This window comes from Acipenser ruthenus, chromosome 1, assembly GCF_902713425.1.
Source record: "Acipenser ruthenus chromosome 1, fAciRut3.2 maternal haplotype, whole genome shotgun sequence".
Taxonomy (NCBI): Eukaryota; Metazoa; Chordata; class Actinopteri; order Acipenseriformes; family Acipenseridae; genus Acipenser; species Acipenser ruthenus.
The window spans coordinates 34,149,679-34,161,171 of NC_081189.1; positions in this window are offsets into that span (position 1 = coordinate 34,149,679).

An 11,493-nucleotide genomic window follows, 5' to 3' on the forward strand; every position below is an offset into this window, starting at 1 on the left:
CCTGTTTAGTCTTTTTTTCCCCATGATACCACACAACTACACAACAGAGTTAACTAATATTTATCTCAAAAACTAAACTGACATTTGGGTATTGCTGACAGAATCCAAACATCCGCAAAATCAGTGATGTTTACGGATAAACACACACCTTCTTCTTACAAGTAATACAAAATTTTGACTCATTTTGCAAAGTTTATGTAACATACTTCACATTTTATATTTACAATACTTAAGAAATAGAACCAGAAAAAGTGAGCCTTACTATCTGGTAAAGCTGTCGGTTCTCGCTTTTTAACTGCACAAGGCAGGCCTTAACGTTTCATTTCAAAACTGCTTTACATTTTCCTGCTATTTCATCTCATACCTGTTTAACATCCTATTATGTGTATTCATCATGCTTCTTTGTTGATGTTTCCATTGAGATCATTATTTGCTATGCTCTAAAGCCCATAGGTGCAGCATTGTGCAGTGAAGCCTGTACAAAACTAAAATGCTTTTTGTTTTGTATCTCTTGCCTGTTCTACCCACTCATACAGATTGTTTATTAGATCTCTTAGTATATCTGAATGGATTATCTGAATGCACTATCCAAAACATGTTTCTACTTGACTTCATTTCTTGAATTTTACCTTTTTTTACCTACTACAATAAGCATGATGTCCCACAAGTTCAGTGGTACCCCAAAATACATTCAATGCAGAGCAACTAGACGTTATATTTACACTTCTTTTTAACACAGAAACGGTGACTGACAAGTTTACTGCACGAGACCACAGATCTGTTTCTGCAAAGAAATAACTAATTGTAACCTGCAACCTACTTTACAGGTTTTTGCAACAACTTCAGAGGACTAATTAAAATATATCCTGTAAAAACAAAGATAATGATACAGTAGTTATAAAAAGGATTGTCACAATGACAAATAAATTATTTCAAAGGGTTTAAATCAAGTAATTACAAGTCACTCAACTGCATACTTTCATAATTAAAAATGATGTATTGACTTAGCTTTTATAATAGTGCTTTTCCATCTAGTACATCTCCACCCATCTCAATTCATCCCTGCTTGACTGTATGTTGTTAATGTGTTGCACTTCTCTTTCAGGAATTTGTTTTGAGGCTATATTGAATTATAACAACCTGTGAATGAAATCCCCAAATTACATCCTTATGAAAGTTATATTAAAACAAAAACAAAACAAAAAATACACTACGATGGTTTAATGATTTAATTGTTATTTCAACTTGCGCAATGTAATTCCCTGCACTTATCTATGATTATTGTAATGCTTAAAACTTTAATATATTGCTATAGTCATAAACTCTGAAATATTAAAGAAATACATACAGCTATGGTCAAAAGTTTTGCATTACCTAGAATTTTAGGATTGAGACAAAAAAAAAAAAAAAACTGTAATCAAAGAAACTTGTATCTCAAAAGTCTACCTGAAGCCATACTAATATACTATATAAACTACATGGAAACACATACAACCAGAAACTACTACCATAATAGAGTGAGAAAAAGGTGAGACTTATTTTTATTTTTCCATGGAGATTGCCCCACTGTAATCCATATAAAGCTAGGTCGTTTCCGAAGTACTGATACCTTCACTTGCATTTGTTGGTCTTGTATTAAAACAGCGTGTCAGCGTTAGTGTTTTGTTTAACTTATCTTCCTCGCGATGACGCTGTACTTGGTGTGTTTCTGCTTTTCAGCGTCGCTCTCATACTTCCTAGGTGCTGCTTTGCCAGACATTTACAGGTTCTGATCTGCGTCACGTTCATGCCGCAGCACACCTGATTAAAGTGGCATGTGACTTGATCTAAGGTCAAGTCATATGATCAGGCAGTCCCTTCTCCTCCAACGCAATACGGCTCGGTAAAACAGACGTGTTGTTCCGATCCATACAGTCACATGCTACTTACTCATTTTTTAGATATTGTATTATAAATTATATATATTTTTTGGGGCCGCTCAAAATCTGAGGCCCTGGGCTGCAACCCCCTAAAGTCCCTGCGTTAATCCAGCCCTGCCTGTGAGGCGAAGGTTCCTTCTGAGGACACCCACCAATGGTGTGTAAGCTGTCTCGGGGTAGAGCATGACACTCTAGCCCTTGAGGATGAGACCTTCTGCCCAATCTGCGCGCCTTTCCAGCCGCGCTCTCAGGATAAGAGGCTTAAGCGGGGTAAAGGGTTGTCCACCACTTCGCGCAGTGGGGCCAAGCCATCAGCGGCTCTGTAGGACGTGGAGGAGGCCCCGCGGAGGAGCCCCCACGCAGCAGCGTTCCAAGCCCATCGTAGGCCACTGCAGCAGAGTGCCCCACCTCAGCCTAGGCAGCCCCAGCAGGGCCCCTGAAGGCTTGCGGCCTCAGACCCTCCACTTCTGTCCACACCAACTGCAATATTGGCGTACTTGCACCTCAGACATCTGGGTGCTCGCCACCGTACAAACCGGTTACGCTCTACAGTTCCCCATGGGACCTTCTCCTTTTCGAGGGCTCACAAATACATCTGTGACAGACCCTCTCCAGGCCTCTGTGCTACGTCACGAAGTAGCCACCTTGCTTAGCAAGCAGGCTATCCGTCTAATAGACCCCATCTCCCACGGGGAGGGGTTCTACTTGAGATTCCTAGTGCCCAAGAAGGATGGCCGCTTCCGCCCCATCTTAGACCTGAGACACCTCAATGGTTTTCTAAAGGAGAAGAGGTTCAAAATGCTGACCCATCGTCACATTCTCCAGTCGATCTGGCCAGGCGACTGGTTTACCACAGTGATCATAAGGGACGCGTACTTTTACGTTCCCATTCGTCCAGCGCACATGAAACACCTACGCTTTTCAGGGAAGCGTGTACGAGTTTTCAGTGCTGCCATTCGGCCACTCCCTAGCCCCCCGCACCTTTTCAAAGTGTGTAGATGCCATCCTGGGATCAGGGTGTTGAACTACCTAGAAGACTGGTTGATCTGTTCCCAGTCACGGGAGGGAGCAGTGGCCCATACGGCAGTAGTGACAGAGCATCAGGCTGTGACTCACCCTCAACGATGCAAAGAGCAAACTGATACCGGTGCAGTGCGTAACATTTTGGGGTCTCAGGCTGGACTCCCTAGTAATACGCGCTTACCTGTCACATGACAGAGTAGCAGCTATACAGGATTGTCTCTCTCTGTTTCATCAGGGATCGAGAGTTCCCCTGGTGTGTTTCCAGAGGGTCTGATATATCAGCCATGAAGCTCGGCCTACTCTTTCTGCGCCCGCTCCAAACGTGGCTCAACGTCTTCTGGCTACATCCAAAACGGGACAGATACTGTTGGCTGATGGTATCTTGTGCATGTTCAATAGCCCTGTATTAGTGGAGACAGCCCTCCCACCTCTGTCAAGGTGTGCATCTAGAAGTAGTGCTGAATCGTCAAGTGGTGATGCCAGACACCTCCAACACGGGTTGGGGTGCCGTCTGGGAGGGCAGAGTAGTCTGCGGGTCCTCGTCGGGCCCTTGGACGTCCCTGCACATAAATATGCTGGAATTACGGGCAATTTTTGGCGACCCGGTTTCTAAAAGGTGCCCGAAGTTTACGCCCTCCCAGGAGGGACGTTCTCCCAGAGGGGAGTCTTGACGTCGTTCTGGAGGCTCTCACGAAGGCCCCATTTGAACCCATATACTCCATAGATTTGAAGTACCTGTCCATGAAGACAGATTTCCTTTTAGCCATCACCTCCGTAAAGCGCGTTAGTGAACTGCAGGCGTTGTCTGTGCATAGCTCCTGCATGCGTAATAGGGAAAATGGGAACAGGGTGTCTCTGCAGACAAACCCTGTGTTCCTCCCCAAGGTGATATCGGCATTCCACATGAACCAGTCTGTGGAATTGGAGTCGTTCCATCCACCTCCCTTTGCTACGGAGGAGGATAGGCATTTAAATTCCCTCTGCCCAGTGCGAGCATTGAGATGTTACATTGAAAAGACAATAGCTTTGCGTCGTTCTGACCAGCTCTTCATCTGTCACAGTATACGGACCCTGGGACAGGCCCTCTCCAAGCAGCGACTGTCGCACTGGATTTCGGACACAGTCTTCACTGCATATGATAATGCCAGCTTACCCCCACCTGGGCGGGTAGCTGCACACTCTACCAGAGGGGTGGCCACTTCTTGGGCCCTCTTTAGAGGAGCCTCACTGTCCGAGATTTGTACTGCAGCTAGCTAGACTACGCCGCGTACCTTTACGGGTTTCACGTTTTCATGTTACAGTAGCTACAGCAGCGCCGCGCTGTGATGTGCGCTGCTTGTACCGATATTTAACCATTGTAATGGCCCAAGTCTTTTCTTTCCAAGAAAATATATAAAAATCTTACAAATGTTTGACGAGGGCCGCAGACAGTGCCATCGGGGGCCGCATTTGGCCCGCAAGCTACACTTTGGAAGCCCCTGCTCTAAAACATTTAGAAATACACTAAAACTAACTTTAGTTTAATGATGAATGTTTTGACAAAGTCATTGAGAAAGACATTTATTTTACTATTTCTTAGTTTCAAAATTAACAATCACTGCCTGAACGGACTAGTGATATCAAATGAGTTTGGGTAGAGGTAAGTTTGCTTTGCCTTAACGAATACAATTGGATCTGTAACACAAGATGTTCTATGGAATTAATACAATTATCAATTTGTGTAGCAGTATTCCACATTTATTAGTATTAATACCTACCCTAACATTGCAATTAGAATACTACAATATTTGAACAGGCATATTTAGTCTTTTATATTTAGTCTGCACAAACTATTTAATTTACAGGTTAAAGTTACTTTTTACTACCAGAAAATTAGCAAGAGGCATTTTAATATTATCAGTACCATAATAATGAACGTGGATGAGATCTGTCATTAACCCAGTTATTTAAATACTATAGCATGTGTTTTCCTCTGCATTGAAACACACTGTTATTCAGTTCATTGTCCTTTTTTAAGCTTTGTACGGGCCTTACATGGAGTCTACATTTGATTTGCTCACGAACATTACTATGGCAAATTCCCCACAGTTTTCCTCCAATCCAACGCAAGATATCCCTGGGCACACAGTGTTATTTAGGCATCATAATTCTGGAACCAGTTTATTGCAAGCTGCACATACAGGCAGTTGAGCACATGATGCCTGTTAAATAGTCTTATAGAAAGTTTGGAAGCTGCTTCCCTAGGTTATTGCTGTTTACTTACATAACGCTAAGTATAATGTTTTAGAAACTGTTTGTTTTGTATTACAATAGGCTGATTATACATAGTTTACTCCAAAGGTTTCTCAAAACGCTATTTATCTACTTAGTGGGAGTTCAAAGTTTTTACAGGGACCAAGTGGTTCTCACAATGTTATCAACCCTGAAAACACTGTATGACTACAATAAAAAGAAGATTGATATATTCAAAAATTGTAGATGGGTCTATGCAAGCCCGGAGGAAGACCTAGGCAAACTAGGCAGCTGCCTAGGACGGCAATGTTAGGGGTGCAGCAAAAAAACAAACAAGCAAGGAATCTGCATTCTGTGCGACGCACCGCGCAGGCGACATTTAGCAGCATGATAACTGGCATAACACTGAAGTAAAAAATGTACCTATGTGAATTTACGGTATTCTGACAGTAATTACCAATACTAATAAAATCTGTTCAAGTCCGATCTCTGAAGTCCTGAATCAATCGATTCAAAAATAAAAATCTGAATTTTTTCTCGCATGCCTCACATGACACTGGCATATTACTAACCTGTAAATAGACATGACGTACTATTTAAATGGAACCTGTCCCGGACATTCAGTTAAATTCAGTAGAGATGTGTGAACTGGTTACTTTGAAAGCGAATACCCGGTTCCTGCTTTGGAACCGACGAACCAGATACAAATGATATTTTTTATTAAATGTTTTTAATAAAACTGATTATTAAAAACATTAATTTCTGTCAAAAATACATTTGATAACTATAATTGACGTCTACATTTAGGGAAAAAAAAAAAAAAGATCTGCAATGTATTTATTACAGCATTAACAGGTTTTTTAAAAGGGGTTTTTTTTTTAAATTATATTTATTTCCCTGGAGTATAATTCAGTCTCACTTTTATATAAAGAGATGATCGGATCTTCTTCAGATTGGATTCGAGTAAAGTTAATTTTCTGCACCTCGATGGGACCATTCGCAAGACAACCCCAAGCCGAACATGACAACATTTCGTCTATCTAAAAATTTAATTTAAACCCAAGCCAATGGGGTCATATTTCGGCTTGGGACCCTAACATATACACTGATCTGTTTGTACATACCATGTGGTTAAAGATTTTTTTAATTGTAAGCTTTGTGAAATTTGCAACTAACAAGACTCATATAAAAGCACACAATGGCTTTCACTGTTGTACAGTGTTGTACACTGTTGTAATAAAACTGTTATGACAACACTACAGACTCATTTGATTATTGATGATTTTGTTAACTTTAATTATACAGGGCAGTTTCATAGATTACACAATATTTTTGGAGCATCGCCAATGCTGCATCATTTATGTATCATATCTTATATATACAGTCTCTGTCAAATATGTTTCCTTTGCATAACATCTTTTAAGTATCCTCCAGTTTTCGCAGCCTATTATTGACTTATGGACATGTTTGTCAAAATAGTTTTGGATCTGGAATCGAAATCGAAATGACACCTGTTCCAATGACAGATACCCATGACCGATTTAAAAAAATCTCCTCAGATGCACATTACAAAAATTCAGCGGTAAATATTGTGGGGTTTTTTTTGTTAAACTGACTAGCCAAGCTACTGTCATCACATTCAAATGTTCCTACTTACCCATATGTCGTTATTAGTTATTAGGACAGCTCTGCATCACCCACCGGTAAGACACTTCTTCCGAAGACCCTAATTTGGAATAACAGCAGGGAGTCAGTTCAAGTTTCCAGACTCCCAACATCACCAGTGCATTTAACAGACAGGCGTGTAGGTTATTCAACTGATCTGTGATAAGCCATTTGTTTCTCAGTTACAACTAAGAAATGTGTTAATAATAATGATAAACTTGTGAAGTACTGTATTTCATGTTTGTGTATTTGCTGCACATACAGATGATGTTTGCTACCTTCATGTTTAATAATAGCCTACGTGCCAAGGCATGCATTGGGACTTGCGCAAGTATTCTAAAAGCATGACGTTAGTTTATTTACATTGCTGTGTGTAATTAGAATAATTGGGGAAGGTAGTAGTTGGCATGATATGGAATGCCATCCGGGTCAAAAACACATTATTTTGTACATGTTTCAAATATTCAGTACACGTTCTATTTTGACTTCGGTATGTGTTGTAATTCTAATTATTATGCAAACTAAGTTGGCTAAGCAGATCGCTGAAAATGAAATGAATACAATACAAGCTGAATCAAAAACCTGTTGATTTAAAAAAATCAATCAAATAATTATTACCTGCCTGATATAAGGGTGCCATACTAGGCTTTGCCATCTACAAAAAATGTCCAGCCGCGGATTTGGAGCTGTGACAGGATGACTGGGCGGTGACGTCAGGCAGAAGCAGGAAGGTAAACACACACATGCTCCCTCTGCTGGTGGCGGCGATGGAGGCGGAACCAGCAGGCGTGCTCCCTCTGCTGGTGGCGGTGGGAGCGACAAGTCGTCCTCCCATGGAGGTGGCACCAGCAGGAACTCTCCCTCTGCTGGCGGAGATGGGAGCGACACACAGTCCTCCCAGGGCAGTGGAGGTGGAACCAGCAGGAACTCTCCCTCTGCTGGCGGAGGTGGGAGCGACACACAGTCCTCCCACGGAGACGGAGGCGGAACCAGCAGGAACTCACCCTCTGCTGGCAGAGGTGGGAGCAACACACAGTCCTCCCAGGGCAGTGGAGGTGGTGGAACCAGCAGGAACTCTCACTCTGCTGGCGGAGACGTGGGCTGTAGACGTTCGGCCTCCCCCCTTTTGGGCTGTGGATGCACCGGCTCCTCCCTCTTGGGCTGTGGACGTTCGGTCTCCCCCCTCTTGGGCTGTGGACGCACCGGCTCCTCCCTCTTGGGCTGTGGATGCTCTGTTTCCTCCCTTTTGGGCTCTGGACGCACCGACTCCTCCCCCTTGTCTCCTTTGGCCTGTGGAGGTGATGGGGTCTGCTGCTCCAGCAGCCAAAACCACCCAGACGCACAGGACACCCTCCCCATTGAGTAGGCCTTCCAGAAGCAGGGGTCTTCATAAGGGCAGTCCTCCTGGCCATGCCCAAACTCCCTGCAGATGACACACAGGGAGGCTCCTGTTCTGTGTCCCAGCATGGGGGTCCCAGCTGGGTGGGGTCCCGTGACCACCATCTCCTCACACCTCTCTCCTGCTGCTGCTTCTGGCAGCTCTTCCTCATTCCTCCTATCCTTCCTCTTCTTCCTCCCATCTTCCTTTCTCACCCTCCTTTCTCCACACACAATACTAAAAAACGAAGAAAAAAGAAACGAAAAAACTGCAGTACCCCACTTTGCCTGCGTCTAGGAGGCGCTGGTAATCCCACGCTGGACACCACGTGTGACAGGCTGGACGAGTGGTCTGACGTCACAGCAGAAGCAGGAAGGTAAACACACACACCAGGGAGTACTGCAGGTAAAGGTGGCGTTTGCCGTTTTATTCAGCCAAACAACAAAAATAAATAAAATATTTAAACAAAAAGACTTTGCTCACAGAGCGAAAATAAATATTTTAAACAAAACAAATCTCTAACACAAAATAAAACACAGGTCAGGCTGGGCTATAGCCTTCACTGATCCTGTTTCTTTTTAAATTCCTTTTTCTCTCTCGGTTTTTTCCACTCTCGCTCTCTCCGCTCCTACAACACCCACCTCGAGCTGGAGAGCTGCAGGCTTTTTATATTCAGCAACAAAATTAATCACTTAATTAATTCGGGAGATGGCCACTTTCTGCACGAGTTTTTCCATTACTCCTGGCAGAGGACGAGCACCAATCTCGCCTCTGCCAGGACACGTTTTAAAAATAAACAAAACAATAACACGGCGGTACGCCGTCACAAATTACAATAAATAAATCATAATACAAAACAAATACAAAATACACTGCACAGGGGCGGAGGGGGAGACCCCCATCTAAAAATAAATAAACAAAACAATGTACAAGGCACCTCGCCCTGTTACAGGAGCATTAAGGGTTATTCACACCAGGCGAGACGCGATTTGTCCTGCAATAAAATGATACTTTCGCTGCGCCAAAATCGTTGTGTCTCAAAATCATTTTTTTTACTAATAGTAAAGCATCTGCAGTTAGTTGGGAAATGCATACCCATGCATTTAGACATGCTAATGGGGACAAAAACCTTTGCACATTCTGACTTAAAAGACACCTTTTCAGTTGAGGGCATGGTTCAAAGATTACCACTTGAGGGAATCAGTGAGCAAATTTACCAGTCTGTTATTGGCACTAATTCTCAGGAAGTTTTTTTTTTTTTTTTCTTTGCTTGCTAATTGAACTGCTGTCTTAAAAAAATATGCAGTTAATAAGAAATAAAGCAACTCATCATTTTGATTTCATAAAATAAAAATCTGTACTATAATATTTAACCCTTTAATATCCATTGGATTAAGATCTCTAAAAACCTGGATTGAGAAACCATGAAGATTTACAAAGTGATCCTGGAAGACAGCAGAAACCTACAATCCCACTCAATTAAACAAATGCCAATTACATCAAATTGCAACACAGCACATAAAACATATTCTAAAAATAACATCAGAAGCACCATAGCAGCTATTAAATAGCTATTAAATTTCAAGAACATAGAACTTTTAATATATCATGTAAACATATTTATATATAATTACAAGATAGGTGATTGTTTGATGTTCTACACCCAGTTTTCTTTAGCAGTGTAAATAACGTTATTTTTGTGTTGATTTCTTGTGACATAATGGTAAGGTAAGTATTAGGGGTGTGCAGAAACTCATACTTGTGCTCACAGTTGTCTTTAAGAAGTACGTATCTATGGGTGTTCAATAAATCCATTCATTAACGTGTTGATTTCAAAACAAGAAAAGTTGTTCTTCCCTCACCTTTAATTGAGTACCAATCAATGGCAGTGCACTTCGGCACTGTTTTAAAAGCCGATTGGAAGCAACCTTTCCTCTCATCCGGAGCACTGACATTGACAGCTTTTCTTGTTTTGAAATCATCCTGCTAATGAATGGAATTGTTGAATACCTGCCGATAAATACTTGCAATATGAGTGTGAGTCTCAATTTACTGGTTGGTTTACAGTTAGGTGGTATGTTTAGGTTGGGTCTAATGAGTGGGAGCCAGGGGGGAGAGTTGGTATTTTTTTCTTTAGTTTACTTTGGTTGAATCACCTTTTGTCTGGATTGGATAGCTAGTATTATTATTTATTTGTATTGATTTTTTTAATGTCACCATATCTTATGATGTCTACTCCTCAAGCTGCTTTCACTATGAGGGTTCCTTGTAGTTTTCATGTGATGGAATGTTAAGTGGCTTAATCACCCTGGTAATCACTTGCATTTGATCTTCAGCATTAGTTCAGTAATGGCTTATCTCCAACAAACTAATTTGCCTATATCAGGCCATTTCTGCATACTGTAAAAGCGGGTTTGGACAGCTATTTTGTTCTAGACCAGGGGTTCAGGTCTAATAATACATTTTTCTTCATTTTCTTCAGAGCTAACAGCAAACTTTAAAGTTGCATTTGTATATCATTGTTTTCGTCCTGGTATGCTGTACATTTCAAACGCAATAACTAATATATTGGAATTGCATAATATATTGGAATAGCATACGTCACAGTTGCTGATGTTACACTTCTATAATCAATTTTATTGTTTGAGACTTAAAAGTTAGCTCATAAGGATAATAAGGAGTTGGAAAGGGAAAGCACAAGAGACTGAGAAAGGAAGATTTGAATATTTTTGGGACTATTTTTCTAAAACATTTCTCAGCAGATCATTAAAAGTTCAAGGTAAATCTAGGTTGTGAAGTGTTTTAAAGAAAATAATGAGAAAAAAAAACAATGTTTTCTACTAGCAATAATGCCCTCTCGATGAAGTTTCTACTGTGCGGTACTGTGAACTTGACTTACATTAGCGCCCTCGCCTTCAACTCGGGATGCATAACTCCAGTCGTGGTCAACTACCACATGGTAGAGCCTTCATCAATGGGCACTATCACTGAAAGAAATTGTGAGAATGCTATAACAGCCAGGGGATATTGACTAACATGTTCAGATCCATTATTCCTGATGCTTAACTTTGTTTTAGTAACACATATCAAGCTTGTCCAAGCTTCTTCTGAATCTTATTTTTTCCTGTCTTTTTTCACTGCTCTAATATGCCCCAATTTTCTTTGCAGGCAAATAGAATATACTACAAGAAGTAATAAAAGTCACAAACAGCCACTCTGACCTCAGACTTTGATTTGATCTACAATATACTACTGCCTCTGATCTCTATTGCAAAC